This window comes from Benincasa hispida, chromosome 2 (assembly GCF_027475165.1).
Source record: "Benincasa hispida cultivar pf3 chromosome 2, pf3_genome.v1.1, whole genome shotgun sequence".
Lineage (NCBI taxonomy): Eukaryota > Viridiplantae > Streptophyta > Magnoliopsida > Cucurbitales > Cucurbitaceae > Benincasa > Benincasa hispida.
The window spans coordinates 26,821,851-26,846,591 of NC_143479.1; the positions used below are offsets into that span (position 1 = coordinate 26,821,851).

The following is a 24,741-nucleotide window of genomic DNA, read 5'->3' on the forward strand; positions in this document are numbered from 1 at the left end:
AAACAGATTAAAATACATTTAAAAAACTATTTTGAATGGTTACCAAGCACTCCACTTTCTTCCAAAATAACATATTTTTTAAATTAAACACTTGAAAATGTATTCTAAGTACACTCGTAGTCTTGGAATTAGATGATGAATTTCCATTCAAATAGTTTAATCCTTTTTTGTCATTAAAAGGTTTGCCTTTATCTAGTTTTTCTCCACCTATAGATAATTTCTTAAGACTCTTTTGCAAGTTCAAACTCTCTAATAACAAGCAATTCTTTTTCTTTAAGCAATGCACATCCAACTCAATAATTTTATTGTCCAACTTAGCAATTTCATCATTTAATTCCAAATTACAAAATTTAAATTTCTTATTTTCAGTCCCAGGTCATTCAATCCAACATTCATTTTACAAGATAATTTTTTGAGATCATTATTCTCTTTTTCAAGGAGAGCAATTTTGTCCTTCAATGAAATTTTCTCGTTACACCACTCATCATGCAACAATATATCATTGGCTCTATTTTTTAAACAAGTACTTTCATCAATCAAACTTTTATTCTCAATAATCAAGACCTTATGTCTCTTTGATAATTTTAAAATATTTAGAGCTAACCTTTTCAAGATCGCATTGCATGCTCTCAAAGGAATCATATGATTCATCATAAGTTGGGATTTGTGATTTACCTTATTTTCATTACTTTCATCACCAGAATCTTTATCCGAATTAACCATTAAGCACAAAGAGGTTTGATCATATTTTTCATTTTTCACTTCATGTAACTTTTCTTGATTATGAGAATTATACTTCCCCTTCACATCAAATAAGTTATTAGTACTACAAGGAGAATTTTCTAAGCTATACATATTATCAAGAAAATTTCAAATATCATATGCATATTCAAAATTTAAATTTTTTTCACATATTTGTCTATCCAATGTATAATATATGATGATATTTATAGCTTTGACATTAAAAGTAAGCAACTCATTATTTAATTGCAACTTTGACAAATCATGCTCACAAACATATACAATGTTAAAATCCATACCAAGCATAAAAGTTTTCATTCTATTTCTCCAAACATCATAATTTCTACTACCATACAAAAATGAAGGTTTATCAACACAATGATCTAAAGTTGCCATAGCTCTAGCAATTAAACTTTTCAAATAATTTTTTAAAATATTAATAAGATGCTTTAGGTATCAAAATAATACTTGAAAAAAAATTCACGTAGAAGAGCTACCCGCCGCTCTTATACCAAGGAGTAAGAAACTCAAACAATAGGCATCAATCTAAAATGATTTATGAAAATTTTTATCACAAACAAGAGAGTAATCGACTTTGATACTAATTGTAGGATTGATATGACAACCTGGAGAGGGTGAATAGAGTTTCTTTAAACTAATTAAATTTTTTTTACTAATGTGGGCCTAATTAAACATATTAACAAATTTTTTTGTTAACAAGTAATAAACAATAAGTTCATGCAAATAAATTCAACCCAAGATAGCCAAGAAATTAAAACTAACACTCTTAAGCACCCAATTTAATTTTAATAAAAAGATTGGTATGAGATATGTAAAGATCAATTCAACAAACCTAAATAAACATTAAGCAATTAATTTAAGGAACAAATATTGCAATTAATTTCATGCAATAAAATATAACAACAAGTTAATTGCAAAATTAAAATAGGAGAGAAATAGAGAAACTAACACTGAAAATTTTATAGTGGTTTGAACAACCGGCCTACATCCACTTTTAAACTCCTCTTAGGTATGTCATCATGAACTTAACTCTTTCCATGGCTTAGAGTCGAACTGTACAATGTTCTTTCTCCGGGCGCAAGAACAAATCTGATCCTTTCCACGATTGAGAATCAAACCGTTACAATGACTCTTTTTTCGGGATCAAGAACAACCCTCACAATAGATTGAAAAAATAAATAGCACACTTGACAAACTCTCTAAAAGAGTGAATTACAAAATTTAGCACTCAATGAATCAATCCTAACAACATAAAATATCTCTCTCAAGAAGATGTAAAGAAGAAAATTGAAGCTTCAAGAGAGAGCAACAATGGTGGCTTAATGAGTTATGGAGGATTGAAAATAATAAAAATTGTTGTTATAATTTAGAAAAGAAGATGAGGTTAAATAGAAAAGAAAAATTATTGAAAACCACATTTAATTTAGGTCATTAGATTTTGGAAAAGAAAAATCAATGGTGGAGTTTTTAAAGTCAACTAGCCGTTAGTCACCAACAAAAAATTAATATAATAATATATATCTTTTAAAAATATTTCTTTTAAAACCCAACAAAAAGCAAATGATCATCATGTGTCCAAAACTAGTCGTTACACACAAACTTATATAATATTAAATTCATTTTTTTTATAACCAATTCAAAAATCAAAAGTCCACCATGTGTCACTTCTCTATTGCTCCAAGTGGCACTTTTAAATTGGTCCACTTTAATGAGAAAAATTCTGCCACATCATCAACTTGAGATTTTTTCGTTAAGCTTGTTTCTGCCTATATTCTAAGTTGAACTCCAATTTGAGTGATTCGTTTGAATTGTTGTTCCAAGCTCTACCCAATGGACACTTCAAAACACTCAAATTATTAATAAATAAAAACAGGTTTGTTGTCATCAAATTATTAATTAATTAATTAAAATCAATAATTTTGAGTTTAAGGTCGAAAAAGCCAACAAGACGAACTATTTCTTTCAAAAACAAATTAGCAAATATTTAAAGCATCGACCGTTTTTTTTACAAGTTAAAAAATGGTTCATTTTACTAAAGCGATCAACAAACACTAAAATTAGTGAATCATGACCACTTTGTGTCCTAGGAAGACCTAAAATAAAGTCCACGGAGAGAACTTCCCAAATAGTTTTAGGTACGTGCAAAAGTGTATATAAATCAGTGTTTTGGGTTGAGCCTTTAAAAGTTTGACAAATAAAACAAGGTTTAACAAAGTTAGTGACATCTTTTTTTTCAATTGGGGTCAGAAAAAACAGGATGAAGTCGAAAGAATTATTTTATCTCCACCAAAATGATCACCAAGGCCTCTCGCATGTACTTCTTTAAAATAATGGACTCTCTAAAAGACGTGTGTGGTATGCAGACGATGTCTCCCTTAAACAAAAAAAACCATCTAAGATGTGAAAATCTTTACATGGAATATAATTACAACATGTTGTCCAAATATCTTTAAAGTCGGGATCTAGAGGGTATAAGTCATGGATCTAGTCGAAAGACATGATTTCTCTTTTTAAAATAGTTAGTAAACTACCTTTTTGGCTACGAGCATCGATTACCTTGCTTTACTTTTTGTGTGTTTGATAACAAAATCGAATCATTAGAAAAGCTGTTGTTGGGTTTGATGCCCTAAATCTCATAGGGTTCAGTAGTTTGTAAACACTTGTATGAACAAACATATTGTGATGTAATAATATGAGATATTTTCTTCACTATTGTCTATGAAATATGAGACATTTTAGTTGCATTAATCACAAACCAATAAACTAAGATCCCTGGTTATCGTTGTAACTTAACATGTATGTGATGACATACAATTGGATCGTGCTTTAAATGATAACCTAAACGGTTTGTAGTATATGGATAAAGGAGAAAAACCTTATCCTGTTGACATTATGAGTGTGGCTCGCTTTGTAGGTGTTACAAGTGTTGTAAAGTGCTACAAATAGTCTGATCCTGACCATTCATGTATTAGACATACGAGTGATGATGCTTTATACAAAAAAATTTGTATAAGACTGGACCACGAAATATTTAGTCTTGTTATATAACGTCGTTCATGACAGAGACTTTCATTTCACTAGGATGACCATAGGTAACATGACCTTAATCCTGAGTGAGTTGAGAACTTTTGCCTATGAGGGCGATCCTTTGATTTGTATGGGTGCGAGTGGCCAGGTCGCCGACTCAAATCTACCACTTTGGAGAATCGTCTGATTGGAGAGCTGGGAACTCAGCTACACAAGAAGAAATTCACTCATTCCCCGTTTTAGGGGTAAGTAAATAAATTGCTCCTTTAAGGGCTGATTCCGAGACTTAAACAATGTGGCACCACACATTCTCTTGGCCCGAGAAGGATTTACTCATAGTAGAACTATGATATATTGTTCATTAGAGGAATCAGTGGTACTTAAGGAGTTAGATGTAATTACAGGGGAAAAACGGTAAATTGACTCGACTGTACTTACGAGCGATTTATAAATGGTCATCGTACTATTGATTAGTTATATCCAATGGATATGGAAATATATCTGTAGCGCGAAGAGTGCAGCTATCGGTCTTTAGTGGAATGCCTGATAGTTAACGGATGGTGGATATTGTGATTAAAGAGTTTAGTCAGTTATTCACGTACCATTAGAGCTTCAAGCTATAGGTCCATAAGGTCCTCTTGGTAGCTCAATGGATTCATGTTGAGAATTAGTTTTTGGGTTAGTTTGAAGTGTTCAAATTAACAAGAGAAAATTGGATTATATATGATATAATTAAATTGCATCAATTATATGAGATATAATTGAATTAATGTATTAGATACATTAATTGGAGGAATTATTATTAAATACTATAAGGAAGAAAAAGAACTATGGTTTATATATTGCATGAGATGTGATATTAAAACTATAGGTTATGAATATATTATTTATTTGTAATAAAATCAATTATGGGATAATTGGTTACGGTTTTTTCTTCCAATAACCAACTTAGTGGGAAGTTGTGATCAGTTATGATAACTGATGGATAAAATGAAAATCGTTTTCAATTTTTCACAATGCGATCATTAAGCGATTGAGATTCATATGATCAAAAGAATTAGCTAAACGATAGCTTGAGAGCATACACGAACATGTAACGAGTTTTCTATACAATAGTCACTTGTTTTCTAAACGATCGAGTACTCAGTCTATACGATAGACTATAGTCATCTCCCACTTACTCGATCGTTTACACAATCTGTCAAATTCCTTCTACCCTCTACCAAATCCTACAGAGCCCACAACTCTCGGATTCTCACACTGAGAATACCAAGGTAGCCTTCTGGTGGTATCTTCTTACTATTCGAGGGACAAGTGAGATTTGTTCTTGTTTGAAGAGATTGTTGAGGTGTGACGTTCATGTTGGTGAACGATCATGCTGTTACATCGAGGGAATGAGAAGAATAGTTCTTCAAGGGTGAGTTCTCTTGATCCTTAATATTTTCTTTTTGTAGCATGCTGTAATTTAGAGTTTTTGCATAACTATTACTGTTTGATTGTAAATGTGTATGTTCTATCACAATAGGGTTTGGAACGATCTCGCTTCTGCTCACTGGTCTCTTTGATAAAAGTTCTTTCAATTGGTATCAGAGCCAGGTTGTTCTGATAGTCCAAATTCCATTGATGCATCAAATTACATTTACGGTCTTGGTGGATTTTATGTAGTCTGTAATACGTTTAAATGTTAGATGTAGTTATGGATGTGAATCAATGGATGTTTCAGGATGGTTGCCTCTATTTGTTAAAGATTTCTTTATTTTTCAAGTACATTTGTAAGGGTCCCTGTGTTTTTGAGCATAATGATAATGCTACCGAGTCTGTATTCAAAGTGTTTGAGTTTGTGAGAGTCGTTCATGAAGAAGCTTCAGCACATGAAGATGTCGTTCTCATCGTGGAAGAAGACCAAGAGTTGGTTGCGTGGTGTAGCCCAGGCTAAACGATCGTTTAGATTTGGCTACGCGATCGTGTAGAAAAGTTCTACCCGATCATATAGTATTTGCTAAACGATCACATGGCTGATGTTGAGCGATCGGGTAAAGTGTTTACTCAGTCGTGTTGTGTTGGCTACTCGATCGTATAGACGCTGAGGTAAACAATCGTTGAGGTTTTAATACTCGTAGCATGGTAGGCGCGCGCACTAAACGATTGAGTCAGCCAGCATGCTTCATCGCATAATCATTGGCTACTCGATCACTTGGTATACGATACTTGATGCTTGCTTTGCGATTGTTTAGACGATCATGCTTCACCGTATAGTTGTCGTCTACTTGATCGTTTAGGCATGTGTTACACGATGTGTGCTGCACGATCGAATGGCCTTCATGTTTCATCGCATTGTCATAGGCACAAGATCCATGCTAAACATTCGTTTACTCTCATTCAGCGTCATTAGATGATCACAAGGAGCTGCTATATGATCAAAGGAACGATGCTTCACCTGAACAATTGAAGACCCAGTTCACCTATTTGAACCGGTTGGCTCATTTTTTTTTTTTTTTGTAATAGATAGTTTTAATTTTTCTGATTTTTGGGGCTAATCATCCCAGTCCATTGATTCTTGATGAATGTACATGTGATGTATGTTTATTTTTATATGTCATACAGTATGCCATATAGTTTTTTAAAATCCACCATAGGTTATACATTTGTCATGCATCATCTCTATATTGTAAGAGTTATGATATAGTAGCTTGCATAACTAAATTACTTTAAAGCATGCTCATGCATCATGTAATATAAGAGTTATAATATATGTATGCATTAAGCATATCCATGCACCATCTTTATATTATAAGTGTTATAGTATAAGGATGTATGAAAGCATGTATGCTTGGTTCATTACCTAGTCTAGCTTAGCAATGTGAATGATCTTAGTTGTTTCTTTTATTCGAGTTATATTAGAAATTAAAACTAAAATCAATAAGAAAGACATGCATGCAAACTTAGGTTTAATCTGGTTTTAAAAGAGTTTTAAAATTTGATTGAGATAGACCTAAGATCACGATTCTAATGAGATTAGAAACGTAAGTTTAATCTTTTAATCGGTTTAATAGGATTAAATTGATTAATAAAAGATTAAATATGTACCAAATCTATCTATAAGGGACCTTTTGTCTAAGGCGGGTTTTGTCTAGGCTGGGGTATTTAAGGTGACGGAAACAGAACACCCCTACCTGGGAACCTACCTGGAAAGGTGAATTAGATAGATTTAATGCATGTATGCAAATTCAACGATAGTCTGTTAAAGTGTGACTTGATTCGAACTTGTTTAATTATCAAAGAGTTGTTTTTTGAGCAAATTAAACTCACACTTAGATAAAATCAGTACCCGGATTCTCTAAGTTAATGAATCCCTAGGTAGAACATTCAGTGGGAGGTGCTTGGTGATAACGGGCAGACATGCACATTATTACAGTGCTAAGTTATTAAATAATGAAGGTTTCCGTTTATAAAATATGTTAGATTGCATCCAAAAAACATTAAGTTCATAACATTGCGGTCGCACGTTCATCACATAGAAATAGCTAATTTTTGTATTTTTATGTAGAATATGCGTTGACACAAGGTGAAAAGTGCGATCACAAGAAATCAACGGTTGAGTGTAGCATACCGCAAGGCTTTGCGGTGATTTGTGCTCGCAAACATCTGTTCAAGAAGGATTGCCACATAGAGCCAGCGCAACTTGGTGGGCGCATCTGGGTGAAAGGCATAATTAATCACGATGGGACAGAAAGCTGATGACAGTCGAATCCGAATTAAGTTGACAAGCCGCTAACGATAACAAGTACACTCAGCTTTTTGGTGACAAATATTCGGCGCATCAGTCAGAGAATTAAAGCCATCCCATCTGTGTAATTATAAGAGAGAAGCCATCTTTCACCCCGAAGGCTCTATAAATATCGAAGGCAACCTTCAGAAAAGGGGTTCAACAAGTTCGAAGAGTTGGAGAATTTTTCCTTAGATAGTTTAGCCTTGTTCTTAGATTTTCTTTTATTTTAAGGCGAAAGCGAGAGAAGGAGATTGTGCCTATAGATCGTTCCGGTAAACTTGGGAGAGTGCCGGAAGCTTCAAGATGAGAGAGAGGGTCAGTTCCTGTGGAAGCAGGAATATCTTTTGAACCGAATAGAGTTGACAGTGTAAAAGCCTTGGGAAGCAAGGGATTGCTACCAGGCTCTCAATCCTTATCTTCCATTGTTATTTTGTACTCAAGCTCATTTATAGAAATGGAATTTACTATTTTATATCTGTTCATTCTCTGTTTATTACGCATGAGTAGCTAAATCTGTTGAATGGGTTTAGAAGCACTTAGCTAGAATAACTGGGTATCTTCATTCTCTGTGATTATCTTGTATTATGTATGCTTCATTCGTCCATTAGAGATACTCGGGAGGGTAGTCTAAGGACAAGATCTAGGCTTGAAAAAGTCAGGTTAGAATCTAGGCTCGGGAGAGTCAGATTAGAATGCATAATCAAGAGATAGGAGCTCAGGAATAAGCATTATTTGCTATTAACGCATCATATGCATCCTAGAGATAGGATATGATTGTGTGCTGTCATCTTGTTTTTATGTGCATCTTGCATCATCACATAGGAAAAGAGTAGATACTTAGGAATAATCTCTATGGACACTTTTGCATTGAACACATGCGTCCTAGACTTAGAAGCACCGCATTTGCATTGGAAAATGATTTTTTGTTGTATGAGTGTAGCATGATCGCATAGTCTGACGCATTCCCAGGTAACGCTAGTTAAAGACCTTCTCAACTCGTTCATCCGTATACTCAGTGCATCCATCGCATAATCAAACTTTTCTCAAACCGCCGTATTTATTTATTTCATTACCACAACCAACAACACCAAACAACCATTTGAGTTACCGGTTACTACAAAGTCTTCGTGAAAAATTATCACCGCATATACTCAGTGCATCCATTGCATAATCAAACTTTTCTCAAACCGCCGCACTTATTTATTTCATTACCACAACCAACAACACCAAACAACCATTTGAGTTACCGGTTACTGCAAAGTCTTCGTGAAAAATTATCACCGCATATACTCAGTGCATCCATTGCATAATCAAACTTTTCTCAAACCGCCGCACTTATTTATTTCATTACCACAACCAACAACACCAAACAAATATTTGAGTTACCGGTTACTGCAAAGTCTTCGTGAAAAATTATCACTGCATATTATTTTCCCAAGTCCCTGAGTTCGACCCTGTACTTACCAGGAAACTCAGTGGGGTTTATACTTGGATTCCACTGAGAAAACTTGTTGCTCAATGCAATTCCATCACCGCATTTCATTCCATATTTTCACCTCATACATAACGCATCAAGTTTTTGGCGCCGTTGCCGAGGACTTCGGCACATCAGTGTGTTAACAGTAATTTTCTGATTTCTTTACAGCTCTCAATCTCTGGCGAATTACGATCTGAAGATTGAGAGGATGTTCAGATGAAGACTAAGAAACAGTCGCCAACCACAACAACGAGATAAAGATGATATGGCGGAGTAGCCTGGAAACGAAGCACCAAACGAAAACAACATCATGGTGAATCCAATCCTCTTGAAAAACGATCGTAATAGGTCCATTAGGGACTATGCAACGCCAAACCTCTATGATTTCTCTCCAGGAATCATGAGGCCTGCCTTTGATGGAAGCCAAATCGAAATGAAATCGGTGATGCTGCAGATAATACAGACTGCAGGACAATTCGGAGGACGGCGTGGTGAAGACCTGCATGCCCACCTCCATAACTTTATAGAAATTTGCAATATTTTTGTGTTCCTAAACATCTCTATCGAAGAAGTTCGACTAACTCTGTTTCCATTTTCTCTGTGTGATCAGGCAAGAAAATGGGCGTATTCCCTCGAGCCGGGAGAGATCACTTCATGGGAACAGGTACTAGAGAAGTTTATGAAGAAATATTTTCCACCTACTGAGAATGCTCGACGAAGGAAACTAATCACCAATTTTGAACAAGACATGGACGAATCACTTAGCGATGCCTGGGCGAGGTTTAAGAGATTGCTCAGGGACTATCCATACAACGGATTACCAAATTTTCTTCAAATGGAAATCTTTTATCACGGTTTAAATCCCGCTTCGCAGACCACTGCCAATGCGGCAGCCGCTGGTGGTCTGCTAGACAAAATGTATGACGAGGCTAAGAACATCTTGGATCGCATCTCTAAAAATCATGAGGATTGGAGAGAGAGCGATCAGAGACAGAGAATAAAGGATCACGATGCAAACAATGGTGCTATTGCTTCACTACAAGATCAGATGACCGCAATGATGAATCTAATTCAAGGAATTTCGATCAACAACCCAACACCGCAGAATGGGCAAGTAAACACAATTAATCAGAATACCGCAAGGTGCGCGACTTGCGATGACGGACACGCAATGGAAGAATGCCCACAGAACTCACAGTCTATTTACTTTGTGAAAAATAATCCATTTTCTAACACCTATAACCTCGGGTGGAGAAACTACCCCAACTCTACATGGAAGAATCAACAGCAGAATTTCCAATCTGTGGCGCAAAAAGAAGGGCCGCCTAGATTTTTCCCACGAAATAATGGTCAGACAAGCAGTCAAGCCAGTAGCTCACAACTGCCGTAATCTTCTTCCTTAGAAAGCTTGTTGAAGCAGTATATAGAGAAAAACGAAATTGTGCTTCAAAGCTAGGCGACGTCCATCCGCAATCTAGAATTACAGATGGGCCAGATTGCGAGTGAGTTAAAGAACAGATCGTAAGGGACCCTGCCGAGTTCAACAAAACTCCAACGCAACCCGGGGGGATCAGGTAAAGAGCAATGTTAAGTCATGACATTGCGGAGTGGAAAAACTATGGAGGGAGATGATATGACTTCAACTATCCATTACATGTACCTAAAGGACCAATTACAAGAAGCAAGGCAAAGAAGATTCAAAAGGCATTCACATTACATCTTCAAAAACTAGCAAATTCACAAGAACCGACAAATAATTTTGAGACCAAAGTTTTACATAATGTTAGTTCAATGAGTCAAGAAGAGAATGACATGAAGATGGCATGGGAAAAGTCCTATAATTTGGAAGATGACACGGGGGTAAAGAAAAGTGTGCAAATTTTGTAAAGAAAATGTTGTCAAGTGTGTACTGCATGGGGAAATGTGATGTCAAACCTTGTCAAACGTGCATATCTACTTTGCCACCTTCTAGAAGAGATATGTAAGGCAATTTGAAGACTTTCTACATTCCTAGTTTTGCATTTGGACTTATAATTTAGTATGCAATTAAGTTTCAAGTTTCTAGGTGTTATTTTCTACAATTTGCAATTAATTGTATTTGAATTACTTTTGAGTTTCTTGCATCCATGACCATTTGGCCTATAAAATAGCTTGTAATGTTCTTCAAAACTCAAATTATCAATAGTGAAAAGCTTGTGCTTATTCAAACCTTTGGTGTTGTCTTTTTCTTTCAAATCTTGCTTTAGATTTGATATTTAAATCAATTCATTGGATTAGTCTTGATCAAACTAATTCTGGAGTGAGTTGTCTTAGGATCTAAGAGTGACCATCATAGATTCTAAGTTTGATCTAAGTAGCTTTTTTTGTGAGTGTTTGCAAGGATCCTAGAAGGACCTCTAGCTTTGCATCCAACAAGCATCGCAGACGCTTACCATTTGGTATCAGAGCATTCGTTCATCGTTCTTGGCCGACTTTAGAGGTGTTATCTTTACTTTGTTTCAACTTATTTTATTTCACTTTTTTTTTTCATAGCAATTGCTTACATCTTATAACAAGACATACTACACCTTTTCTTCAAAACTTCTTCAAATCAGCTTAGATCTTAAAGAAAAAAAAAGTCAGCAAAAAAAAAAAAAAAAAAAGAAGAAGAAGAAAAGAAATCAAAGATCTAAAGCACATGAAAGTTTCTTGTAATTCATTTGAGAAAAAAAATCCAAATTTATTTTATTTTTAGCCTAAGTTTAGTTACTCTAGTCTTAGTTTGTGAGAGTTGATAATTTTGAATTGGTTTTTTTTTTCTTTTTATCAAACTTTTAGTGAGATTGCACAAAAAATATAAGCCAACTCTTACATCTTTGACCTAGTACCAAAAGCCTACCCTTGAGTGATAAACACGAGTGTTCTTGAGTGAAATTGGTGAGAAGTGTGGTGAGGTCCTTTTATTACTAACTTTAAAATGTCATGGGGTGAAGGAGTACCACAAGTACAAGATACTAATATGGCTATTCTTCAAGCCATTTAAGGCATGATGGAAATGATGAGGGAAGATAGGCAAGAAAGAAGGGCACAACAACAAAGAGTCTTACAAGAAGACGAGGGAGTAATTGACTTTGTTGAACAAGAAATACAAATTGGAGGAAGAGGAAACATGAGAGGAAGAGGAAGAAATAATTTGCACCTTAGATGAGGAGAAAGAATCCATGAAGATAAAGATAGTGGAGTCAAGCTCAAAATTCCACCATTTTGTGGAATGTCGGATGGGAGGCATACTTGGAATGGGAAAGGAAGATAGAACATGTGTTTGATTGCAACACATTCAGTGAGAATAAGAAGATGAGACTTGCCATTGCCGAGTTCACTAACCATGCGGAAAATTGGTATCAACATCTCAAATCTGAGAGAAGGAGGAAAGAGGAGGATCCCATTGAAACTTGGGAAGAACTTAAAGAAGCCATGAGAAAGAGGTATATTGCAAAACATTATGAAAGAGATTTGAGAACTAAATTGCAAGTTTTGAGGCAGGGAACAAAAAGTATAGCTGGATATTATCAAGAGATGGAAACTTTGATAGAAAGAGCAAATATTCAAGAAGAAGAAGAAGACACCATGTCTAGATTCCTTGGAGGTTTAAATCGAGAAATTGCTCATATCATTGATAGATATCCTCAACTATACTTGGAAGATATGTATCATTATGCAATCAAAATTGAAGTACAATTGAGAGGAAAAGGAACATTCCAAGAGGTATAATTCTAAAGCTAATATCTTTTCAAATTCTAATGTTTGGAACAAGGATGGTTTTGTGAATAGGGGTGAAGCAAAAGGGAAGTTTGTGGCTCCTAAAAAAGTGGAAGCCGGTAGCACCTATACTAAAAAGAATGAAGCTTCAAAGGAGGAAAGAGAGAAATCTAGTTCCATTCAATGTTAGAAGTGCAAAGGATTTAGGCACATGAGCAAAGATTGTGTCAATAAAAAAGTCATGGTCATAAGAAATAGAATTATTGATTTAGAAGATGAATGTGATGAACAAGGTGGCAGCCTTGATGAAGAATCTGAAGCCTTTGTTGATGAGTACATTGAAGAAGGTAACTCCATATCCTTAGTTGCAAGAAGAGTACTTAATGTGCAAATTAAGGAGGAGAAAGTTGAAGATCAAAGGGAGAACTTATTTCATACAAGGTGCTTGATTGAAGGAACCCCATGTAGCTTGGTGATTGATAGTGGAAGTTGCACAAATGTAGTAAGTAGTTTTCTTGTAAAAAGACTTCAGCTTACTACTCGTCCACATCCAAAACCATATAAACTTCAATGGTTAACAAACAAAGGAGAATTGAAGGTAAACTCCCAAGTTCTTATTTCTTTTACTTTGGGAAGATATAAGGATGAAGTTCTTTGCGATGTAGTACCTATGCATGCGGGTGATATGATATTGGGCCGACCTTGGCAATATGATAGAGAAGTCACATATGATGGTTTGCTGAACAAGTACACATTTAATTTGAATGGGAAAAGGTTTACTTTGCTTCCATTATCTCCATATGAAGTGTAATGCGATCAAGTGAAATTAGAAAAGAAAAAAAAAAGAATTTGAGGATCAAGAGAGGAGAGAAGAAAGTAAGTTAAAGGAGAAGAACGAAAAAAAAAGAGAAAATTGAGGGGTAAAAGGTGAGTGAAAACCAAGAGAGAAAAAATAGTGATTTTGAGGAAAAAAAAGAAAGAGTGTGAGTTTGGTTATGGAAAGGGGGAAGAGAGGAATATGTTTTCATTCGAAGCACCAAACTTTGTACTTATGTGCAAAGGAATGTGTTTAGTAACTGAACCTAACTCTAATGATGGTTTGCCTAGTGCTTTTAAATATTTTTTGCAGGAATTTAATGACATGTTTCCACATGAAGATGCACCTATGGGTCTACCTCCTTTAAGAGGAATTGAGCACAAAATTGACTTCATACCCGGGACAACGCTTCCAAATATGGCGGTATACAGGACTAATCCAATCGAGGCCAAGGAAATTCAAAAGCAAGTGGAAGAACTCATGGATAAAGGTTATGTTCGAGAAAGCATGCGTCCTTGTTCGGTTCAAGTCATTTTAGTTCCCAAGAAAGATGAAACATGGAGGATGTGTGTTGATTGTCGAGCCATCAACAAAATAACGATAAAGTATCAACATCCTATTCCTAGATTGGTTGACATGCTAGATGAATTACATGGTGCAAAATTGTTTTCAAAAATTGATCTTAAAAATGGTTACCATCAAATTCGAATGCATGTGGGAGATGAGTGGAAAATAGCTTTCAAAACAAAATTTGGTCTTTATGAGTAGCTTGTTATGCCATTTGGTCTTACCAATGCACCAAGTACTTTTATGAGGCTAATGACTCATGTTTTGAGAGAATACATTGGAAAATTTGTTGTAGTATATTTTGATGATATTCTTGTTTACTCTAAAAATTTGAATGAACATATGTTGCATGTCAAGACAATTTTGCTTAAACTTAGAGAAGAAAAGTTTTATGTTAATTTCAAAAAGTGTAGCTTTTGTCTAGACCAAGTAAATTTCTTAGGATTCGTTGTTGGAAAGGATGGAGTGAAAGTTGATGAAGAAAAAGTCAAGGTTATTCGAGAGTGGCCAACACCCACCAATGCAACCGAGGTGAGATCTCTTCATGGTTTGGCTAGTTTTTAAAGAAGGTTTATTAAGAATTTCAGTAGCATAGCCTCACCATTGAATGAACTTATTAAAAAGAATGTGAAATTTGAATGGAAAGAAAAGCAAGAAAATGCATTCAATGAATTGCAAGATAAATTGACTAATGCACCTTGTCTTGCTTTACCTAACTTTGACCAATCTTTTGAAATTGAATGTGATGCAAGTGGGATAGAGATTGGAGTGTTTTGATGCAAGAAAAGAGGCCAATCATGTTCTTTAGTGAGAAGCTAAATGGAGCACAACTTAGCTACCCCACATATGATAAGGGATTACATGCACTTGTAAGGGCTTTGCAAGTTTGGCAACATTACTTGTGGCCAAAAGAGTTTTTCATCCACACGGATCATGAAAGCTTGAAGCACCTCAAAAGCCAAACAAAGTTGAACAAGAGGCATGCTAAATGGGTAGAGTTCATTGAGACATTTCCATATGTCATTCATTACAAGAAAGGTAAGGATAATGTGGTGGCTGATGCATTATCAAGAAGACATGCATTGTTTTCTTCCCTTAGTGCAAAAATTCTTGGTTTTAAACACATGATTGATTTGTGCAAAGTAGAGACATCTGAATTTCATGATGTGTATATTCAATGTTTAGAAGGGAAAAACGTGCATGATTATATTGTGTTTGATGAAATGCTTTTTAGGAAAAGAAAACTTTGTAACCCTAAGTGTTCCATTCGAGAGTTGCTTGTGAAGGAAGCTCATGGGGGAGAATTAATGGGGCATTTTGGGGAATTTAAAACATATAACATGTTGGCTGAACATTTTTATTGGTTAAAAATGAGAAAGGATGTGAATAAAGTGTGCAAACAATGTTTCAAATGTAAGGAGGCTAAGTCTAAGACACAACCACATGGTCTTTACACACCTTTAGATGTTTCTAGTGAACCTTGGGTTAACATTAGCATGGATTTTGTTTTATGACTACCAAATACTAGGAGACATCATGATAGCATTTTTATGGTAGTTGATAGGTTTAGTAAAATGGCACATTTCATACCATGTAATAAAACAGATGATGCTACTAACATTGCTAATCTTTTGTTTAGGGAAGTGGTTAGGTTGCATGGAATTCCTAGGACCATTGTTAGTGATAGAGATGCAAAATTTTAAAGTCATTTTTTGAAAGTTTTGTGGGGTAAGTTGGGAATAAAGATTTTGTTTTCAACAACTTGTCACCCACAAACCGATGGGCAAAATGAAGTGGTTAATAGAACATTGGGAACTTTGCTTAGGTCATTAATGTCTAAAAATCTCAAGTCTTGGGAGGATACTCTACCTTTTGTAGAGTTTGCTTACAATAGAGCAATACATAGCACCACTCATTGTTCACCTTTTGAGGTTGTATATGGATTTAATCCATTAACTCCGTTAGATTTGTCACCCTTGCCATCTAATATGTTTACTAGTGATGCAGCTGTTTCAAGAGCAGAATACATAAAAAATTTGCATAAAGAAGTCAAAGAAAGGATTGAAAAGAAGAATCAAAAGCTTGTCAATAGCAAGAACCAAGGGAGAAAGAAAATGATTTTTAAACTTGGTGATTGGGTTTGGGTACATCTATGAAAGGAAAGGTTTCCAGCTAAAAGGATGTCTAAACTTCAACCAAGAGGAGATGGTCCTTTTCAAGTGATAGAGCGGATCAATGATAATGCCTACAAATTGGATCTTCGAGGTGAGTACAACGTAAGTTCTACTTTCAATGTGGCTAATTTGACTCCTTTTGATGTAGGGAATGAAGACCTTGATTTGATGACAAATCCTTTTAAATAAAGGGGGGATGATATGAATTCAACCATTGAACCATTGCATGTACCTAAAGGACCAATTACAAGAAGCAAGACAAAGAAGATTCAAGAGGCATTCACACTACATCTTCAAAAACTAGCAAATTCACAAGAACCGAAAATTAATTTTGAGACCAAAGTTTTATATAATGTTAGTTCAATGAGTCAAAAAGAGATGGCATGAAGATGGCATGGGAAAAGTCCTATAATTTTGAAGATGACATGGTGGTAAAAAAAAAGTGTGCAGATTTTGTGAAGAAAATGTGTCAAGTATGCACTGAAGTTTTGCTTAAACAAGACCAAAGTTTTGCTTCCAGCCGATCATTTCTTTTTCCTTTCTTTTCCTATATTGTATTGTATGACATTTTTAATTAAGGAATTAATACAATCTGTTTTCAATGCATTTCTCTGTTCCTTTGACTCCATCTCTATCTTCTTGCTTAGCTTCTTTACTTTCATTGCAACACTCAGTGGGATTGCTTGTGTATTGTATACTTAGTCATGTGGATTAGGAATATGAAGCATGTAGCAACTCACCAAGAGGTGTGCGTTGCGCGACTATGTGAGTAACTTTATTTGCTCAGTGTGAAGCTACTGTAACACTTGTTTATAGGCTAATGCATTGCTTGTCTATGAGTAAATTCAGCAATAACAACTGCCCGGGAGGGTAAGTGGTTGGACACATTAAGCAAGGTATGCGTTGTTCACTAGGGATAGTAACAACCTTGCGTCAACCAAGTTTATGCGTTTGTCTTGTTTTATGTTGTGCCCAACACCTCTTTAAAGCTACTCGAAAGAGAGTCTAAAGAAAGAACCTAATAACTCGAGAGAGCTAGGTTAGAATCTGAGCGAGATTAGATCGGCATAAGCAAGAGATAGGGACTTAGAGATAAGCTCCGTTTGTCAACACTGCATTGCATGCACCCTAGGAATGATGATATGCATAGACAAGAATTAGAGGCTTATGTTAGGCCTTATAGACACCTCTACACATACCTCACATGCATTCTAGCATTAGAAGCCATAGCATTCGCACCGATAGGTGGTTTACTATTGTATGAGTGTTGCATGATCGCATTAGTTTGCGTGACTAGGGTTGCCCTTGTAGTCACTCTTAAGTATTGCAATGAATTCATCTCCGCATTTTATCTATTTTTCCATACATTTATTCCATGTCAAGGTTTGTCGCATCTCTACCTTTCATGCATATTCTCATTGTGTTGTCTGTTAGATAGGACTAGGAGCAAAATTAACTTAGTAATATCCCCTCCATTATTTTATTCAACCGTCGCATGCACAATCACCACAAACATATAGTTACAAGTCCCTGTGTTCGATCTCGGATTACCCGAGAAACTTGCATTCATATTATACTTAGTGTGAACACAAGAAAACTTGTGGCAGGCCGCATGGTTATCGCATACATTCGTTAACGCAATTTTCATTCCAATGCATGACCATCGACGCATGACTATCAACGCATATCTTAGGAACATGCATCGCATACCGCGTCCAAGGGAAGTTGGTTGTCGAGTAAATTTGACTTCCAATTTCCCTTCATCAAGTTTTTGGCGCCGTTGCTGGGGACTTGGCAACTAAATGTTTGTTAAGTTTTGTGTCTCTGTGAGCAAACTTTTTATCTTGGGTGTATTGTAACTTGTGCGACCAGGTTGCAAACAATATAGAAGTGTAGACGATGCGCTGAAAGCCAATGTTGATCTTAATGTAGAAGGGCCATCAGTCGCAAAAGAGCTGAAGGTAATTCTAAGCACATGATGGCCGCGTGTGCCCACAACCACCGAAAGTTCCAATGGTTAGGGCAACTTGACCCAAGCAGTTGAGATTCATCTCCTGCATGGAAGATTATTTATTTTAACTTGCAGTGAGAACACTCCTACTTTTCCAGGGACGTCTTCTACTTTATCTTTAACTTGCTTTCTTAGTATAGATTATTTATTTTATTTTATTTTCATTGTTATTTTGGATATATGGTTGCTTCCTTAGCTGTGGTACGTTTGCTCTTGTAGGTGCAACAATAAGTCTCCTCGGTTCGTAGTTCAACAGAAGAATTCCTCTCACCTTTCAACGCATGGCTTCAATCGCGTAGATTCCAATGCATGAGCGCATGCATTGTTTCGCCTAAGGTCTTTTCTTGTTATCTTGTATGCCTTATCCTTTTGAAATTCTCTTTTTCCCGATTGCGTTGTTTTGCGATGTTTCTATGATGGTACGTATAGTTCACCGCATTTTCTAACTAATCAACGCAAGACATTCTTTACTTTTATTAGCCTCTTCAAAGTTCGAAAGTCTTAAGTTTGATTTTGTGGAAATCTTTGTTCAAACGTTTATTATCGCATTCTTGTAATTTTATTTTTAGCTTTGTGGAGAGAATGCTGCCAACCTCTAAGTTTGAGGGTGGCAGCGGTCTTGAATAATTGCATTCATTATATTGCGATCATTTGTTTAAAAAAAAAAAGTTGAAGTGAACTTTTGAGAATAATAACTCCACTATCAACGCAATAGAGAAACCCTTGTTGATAAGAATTAAGTTGTGAAAGGCACTTGCTCAAAGTTGGATGTCCGCATGACACAGGTGAGGGCAAGCCAAAACGAAGGCAAGTCGCCAGGATCAGCGCATTAGCACAACTCCTCTGTCCGGCGCAAGCCAAAACAAGAGTTAGTTGAATATGAAACGCAATCGAAGTTGGATGCCCGCATGACACACGTGTGGGTAAGCAAAAATGAAGGGCGTAACTAGGTTCAACACCGCATTCGAATAAGTCATTGCAAAATTTTGAAGTATTTTTGAATGAACACAATCTCAAAAAGCTAAACACAAAATTATGGTGAATGAATAAAAAATTTTTTGAGCAAAGGCTTGTCAGATTTAACTTAGACAAGATCTTTTTGAAGAAGCAACCAAGTGGAGGAGAGCATTGCGATGATGGTCAAAGGTGTGTGTAAATTATATTATGAGAAGTTGGTCATCGCAAAGGAAAGCATGAAGGTGAGTTAGAATTTCTTGAGTATAACGCATGCTTGAGGACAAGCATGATTTTAAGTTTGGGGGTGTGATGACATGCAAAAATGCATGTCATCTTAGGCCTTTTACTTAGAATTATGAAGGTTGTTAGGCAGAATATACGTTGATCATAATAGGAATTCACACAAATATGAGCTTGCGTCGATCAGCATGTCGAATCTCAACTAACCCGTTATTTTGCATTAATTATGCGTTTAATGTTCTATCTTTGTCTAATGCAGAAAATGAACGAAAACGCGAAACCAGACCACCACATAAACAACCGCATGCGAAGAAACACTCCATCGTAAAGGCAAACACATCGATCAACACAATGGATTTTGCGGTAATCAGTCGTATGCGTCTATCGCATGGGAGTTGCACTCGTCGAGCGATTGCGATCATCGTGTAGAGTTGCGGTATTAAGCGAATGTGGTCATGGAATGATTGGGGCTGCGCGACAATGCAAACTAATGGGATCAACGCAAGGTAGATGGAATGAACGCATCTACCTCGAGAAAATCCAAAATATGATGTTGACATTTCACCTACCACGCCTTAGTGGCAGAGGTTCATAAAAGGACTAACGGGCTGAATGTCAGACTCAGAGCAATCCAATTAATGCTGTCGGCGACCCAAGCTCTATAAATAGATGCTGATGAGTTGAAATTCAATCATCCGGAGATTATCCCTCAACCGGGGATTTTCCCCGCGATCCAGACAAAATGCGTGAGAAGACGACTGAGAGTTCTTCTTCTCTTTCATCCATTTCGAGTGACGATCGGAGCCTTCGACCAGAGTTAGATCTTGAGAGAGTCAGCTCCTCCCCCCATCCATGGCACCATTGGCAGCCTTGATGCACATCTGCTGGAAGTAAAGTTTTGTTTCCAGCCAGTCATTTCTTTTTCCTTTCTTTTCCTATATTGTATTGTATGACATTTTGAATTAAGGAATTAATACAATTTGTTTTCAATGCATTTCCCTGTTCCTTTGACTCCATTTCCATCTTCTTGCTTAGCATTTTTACTTTCATTGCAACACTTAGTGGGATTGCTTGGGTAATGCATACTTAGTCATGTGGATTAGGAATATGAAGCATGTAGCAACCCACCGAGAGGTGTGCGTTGCGCGAGTGTGTGAGTAACCTTATTTGCTCAGTATGAAGCTGCTACAACGCCTGTCTATAGGCTAACGCATTGCTTGTCTATGAGTAAAGTCAGCAACAATCAACTGCCTAGGAGGGTAAGTGGTTGGACGCATTAAGCAAGGTATGCGTTGTTCACAAGGGATAGTAACAACCTTGCGTCAACCAAGTTCATGCATTTGTCTTGTTTTATGTTGTGCCCAACACCCCTTTAGAGCTACTCGAGAGAGAGTCTAAAGAAAGAACCTAATGATTGGAGAGAACTAGGTTAGAATCTAGACTCGAGAGAGCGAGATTAGATCGGCATAAGCAGAGGGACTTAGAGATAAGATTTGTTTGTCAACACTGCATCACATGCACCCTAGGAATATGAATGATGATATATGGTTGCCTTGTTTGTGTATCATCGCATAGACAAGAATTAAAGGCTTATGTGTAGGCCCTATAGACACCTCTGCACATATATCGTATGCGTTCTAGCATTAGAAGCCGTAGCATTCGCAACGAGATGTGGTTTACTATTGTATGAGTGTTGCATGATCGCATTAGTTTGCGTTGACTAGGGTTGTCCTTATTGTCACTCTTAAGTATTGCAATGAATTCATCTCTGCATTTTATCTATTTTCCCATACCTTTATTCCATGTCAAGGTTTGTCGCATCTCTACCTTTCATGCATATTCTCATTGTGTTGTCTGTTAGATAGGAGTAGAAGCAAGATTAACTTAGTAATATCCCCTCCATTCTTTTATTCAACTGTCGCATGCACAATCACTGCAAACATATAGTTACAAGTCCCTGTGTTCGACCTCGGATTACCTGAGAAATTTGTGTTTATGTTATACTTGACGTCAACACAAGAAAACTTGTGGTAGGACCCATGGTCATCGCATACATTCGTTAACGCAATTTTCATTCCAACGCATGACCATCGACGTATGACTATCAATACATATCTTAGGAACATGCATTACATACCACGTCTAAGGGAAGTTGGTTGTCGAGTAAAGTTAACTTCCAATTTCCCATCATCAGGGTACACCTACGAAGTCTGTCTGGCCAACCTGGAGAAGATACTGAAAAGATGCGAGGAGACGAATCTCGTTCTTAACTGAGAAAAATGCCATTTTATGGTGAAGGAGGGCATTGTGCTGGGGCACAAGGTATCTCGGGACGGGTTGGAGGTGAATAAAGCAAAAATAGAAACAATTGAAAAACTCCCACCTCCAACAAGTGTAAAGGCTGTAAGGAGTTTCTTGGTGCATGCCGGATTTTACAGACGCTTTGTCAAGGACTTTTCGAAAATAGCACGACCGCTGAGTGCGTTGATAGAGGCTGACAGAAAATTTGATTTTGACGAAAATTGCCTCAACGCATTCAGGATTTTGAAGAATGCACTGATAACTACGCCTGTGTTAATCGCACCTGATTAGACACTTCCTTTTGAATTAATGTGCGATGCAAGCGTGTATGCTATAGGAGCAACTCTGGCATAAAAGAGAAAAACAATCTTACATCCCATCGCATATGCAAGTAAGATGTTGAATCCTGCTCAGACTATCTACACCACCACAGAAAAGAAGCTACTTGCGGTAATTTTTGTGTTGGAAAAGTTTAGAGCGTATTTGCTAGGAACAAAAGTACTCATCCACATTGATCATTCGGCGATAAAGTATTTAATGACAAAGAAGGATGCGAAGCCGAGGTTTATCAGATGGGTTCTCCTCCTCTAAGAATTTGACATAGAAATAATTGATCATAAGAGGATGAGAACTAAGTTGCAGATCACTTGTCCAGCTTGAAAAACCCAAAGGTTGGCCGCAACCAATCAAAAGTGAGTACGGTGTTCCTAGACGAGCAGTTGTTCCATATTGAAGAATTACCATGGTATGCTAACATAGTCAATTATCTGGTTTGTGAGCAATTTCTAGAGGATTATATTGACCACCAGAAGAGGAGGCTCAAGTACGAATGCAGATCATATTTTTGGGACGAGCCAAATCTGTATAAAAAAGGGGCAGACCAGATTTTGCGACTATCCGTACCAAATGCTGCTCAACAACGCATATTATCACAATGTCATGACTCACCATATAGTGGGCACATTTGAGGACAGCGCACCGAAGCTAAAGTATTACAGAGTTGATTCTACTGGCTAACATTGTTTAAGGATGTAGCTGACTACGTGATAAAGTGTGATCGGTGCCAATACACAGGTAACATTTCATGGAAACATGTAATGCCTATGAACACCATCTTGGAACTTGAGTTGTTTGACGTATGGGGTATTGACTTCATGGGACCATTCCCTCTATCGAATGGCAAAAATTATATTTTGTTAGCTGTCGACTATGTATCCAAGTAGGTAGAAGCTATGGCATGCGCCACAAGTGATGCGGCAGTAGTCTCTAAATTCCTGAAGAAAAACATTTTCACTCGTTTTGGCACCCCACGTGTCATAATAAGTGATGAAGAGTCCCACTTTGTCAATCATACTGTCAAGGAACTGCTGCACAAATATAACATTCTCCACAAAGTGGCCACTGCATACCATCTGCAAACGAATGGTCAGATCGAGGTGTCCAATCGGGAGATCAAGCTGATACTTGAGAAGGTGGTAAGGCCTTTGTGAAAGGATTGGGCAACAAAGCTCGACGATGCGTTGTGGGCATACCGGACTGCATTTAAGACATCCATAGGTATGTCCCCATATGCGTTGGTATTTGGTAAGGCATGTCATTTTCCTTTGGAGCTGGAATACAAATCACTGTGGGTGGTGAAGAAGCTAAACTTTGACTTGAAGAAAGCAGAAGAAACAAGAAAACTTCAACTGGTCGAGCTGGAGGAATGGAGGATTAATGCATATGAGAACGCAAAGATCTACAAGGAGCGCGCAAAGCGCTGGCACAACAAACACATATGCGGTAAAAATCTCCATGTGGGACAAAAGGTCTTGCTCTTTAATTCACGGCTACGGCTCTTTCTTGGCAAGTTAAAGTCGCGTTGGTCCGGACCCTTCATCATTAAAGAAATATTCCAGCATGGTGCGGTGGAGCTGATTACTGAGGACGAGAGCTGTACATTTAAGGTTAATGGGTAGCGAGTTCAGGCATATTGGGGGGGGGGGTGATTTTTAGCAAGAAAAGACCTCTATATACCTGGGAATCCCGAAATAAAGGAAAATAGAGTGGCCCCTGCACTGGCATGCAACATCATCTGGGGTGAAAGTTTTCTGGAGTATCCCTTGTTTGGTTCATGAACTCTCAATTCTATGACGCTTCAATTATCATTTATCCATCTACATTTTACTTCTCTTAAAAAAATTAACTTTTTTTTATCATTTGACCATCTCGATGTTTCTTTGCAAACGATCAAAGTACACGATTGCGGAGGCACTACACGAAGATGCAACTTCACTCCGTCACCGCAATCCAAAGGAAGAAGATCGTTGTAAAGTAGGATGCATCAACAAACAATGCGGGCGACAACGCAAATTTGGGAGTTGTATTATTCCTTGACTTTATTCCAAATTTTGCACTATCGCATCGTATTTTAATTTTGAAAGTTTTATCACCACATCCTCTTTAATTACTGCAATAATTTAACATTGATGAATTTAGTAAGTCACCACATGCTGTCTCTTTGCCAATTATGATTTCAATTATGAAACACATGCTTTTATTTTTTTCATATATACTAGAGTCAACTTAATCTTAGAAAAGTCACCTTATGATATATTTTTTGAAATTAACGGTCAGCTAGCTTTCTTTCAAACTCTTTTTACGAAGTTTTCTAAGAACATCGCATGACTTCTTTCAATCTTTTGGCAATGGAGACATTTTCGCATTTTAAATTTGGGGGTGAGGTATTTATTTTCAACCTTGCTATTTTTGCTCTACAAAAAAAAAAAAGGGAAGAAGAAAATTTTGAGAATAACAACTCCATTGTCAACGCTATGGGGAAACCCATGTTGACAAGAGTAAAGTTGTGAAGGGCATTTACCCGTAGTTGGATGTCTGCATGACACACGTGAGGGCAAGTCA

The 24,741-nt window shown here is 36.8% G+C and overlaps 1 pseudogene; it reads left to right on the top strand.

Moving 5' to 3' along the window:
• The first annotated feature begins 9,435 nt into the window (after positions 1–9,435).
• LOC150037776 (uncharacterized) lies at positions 9,436–16,520 on the top strand (annotated as a pseudogene).
• Positions 16,521–24,741: the final 8,221 nt, after the last annotated feature.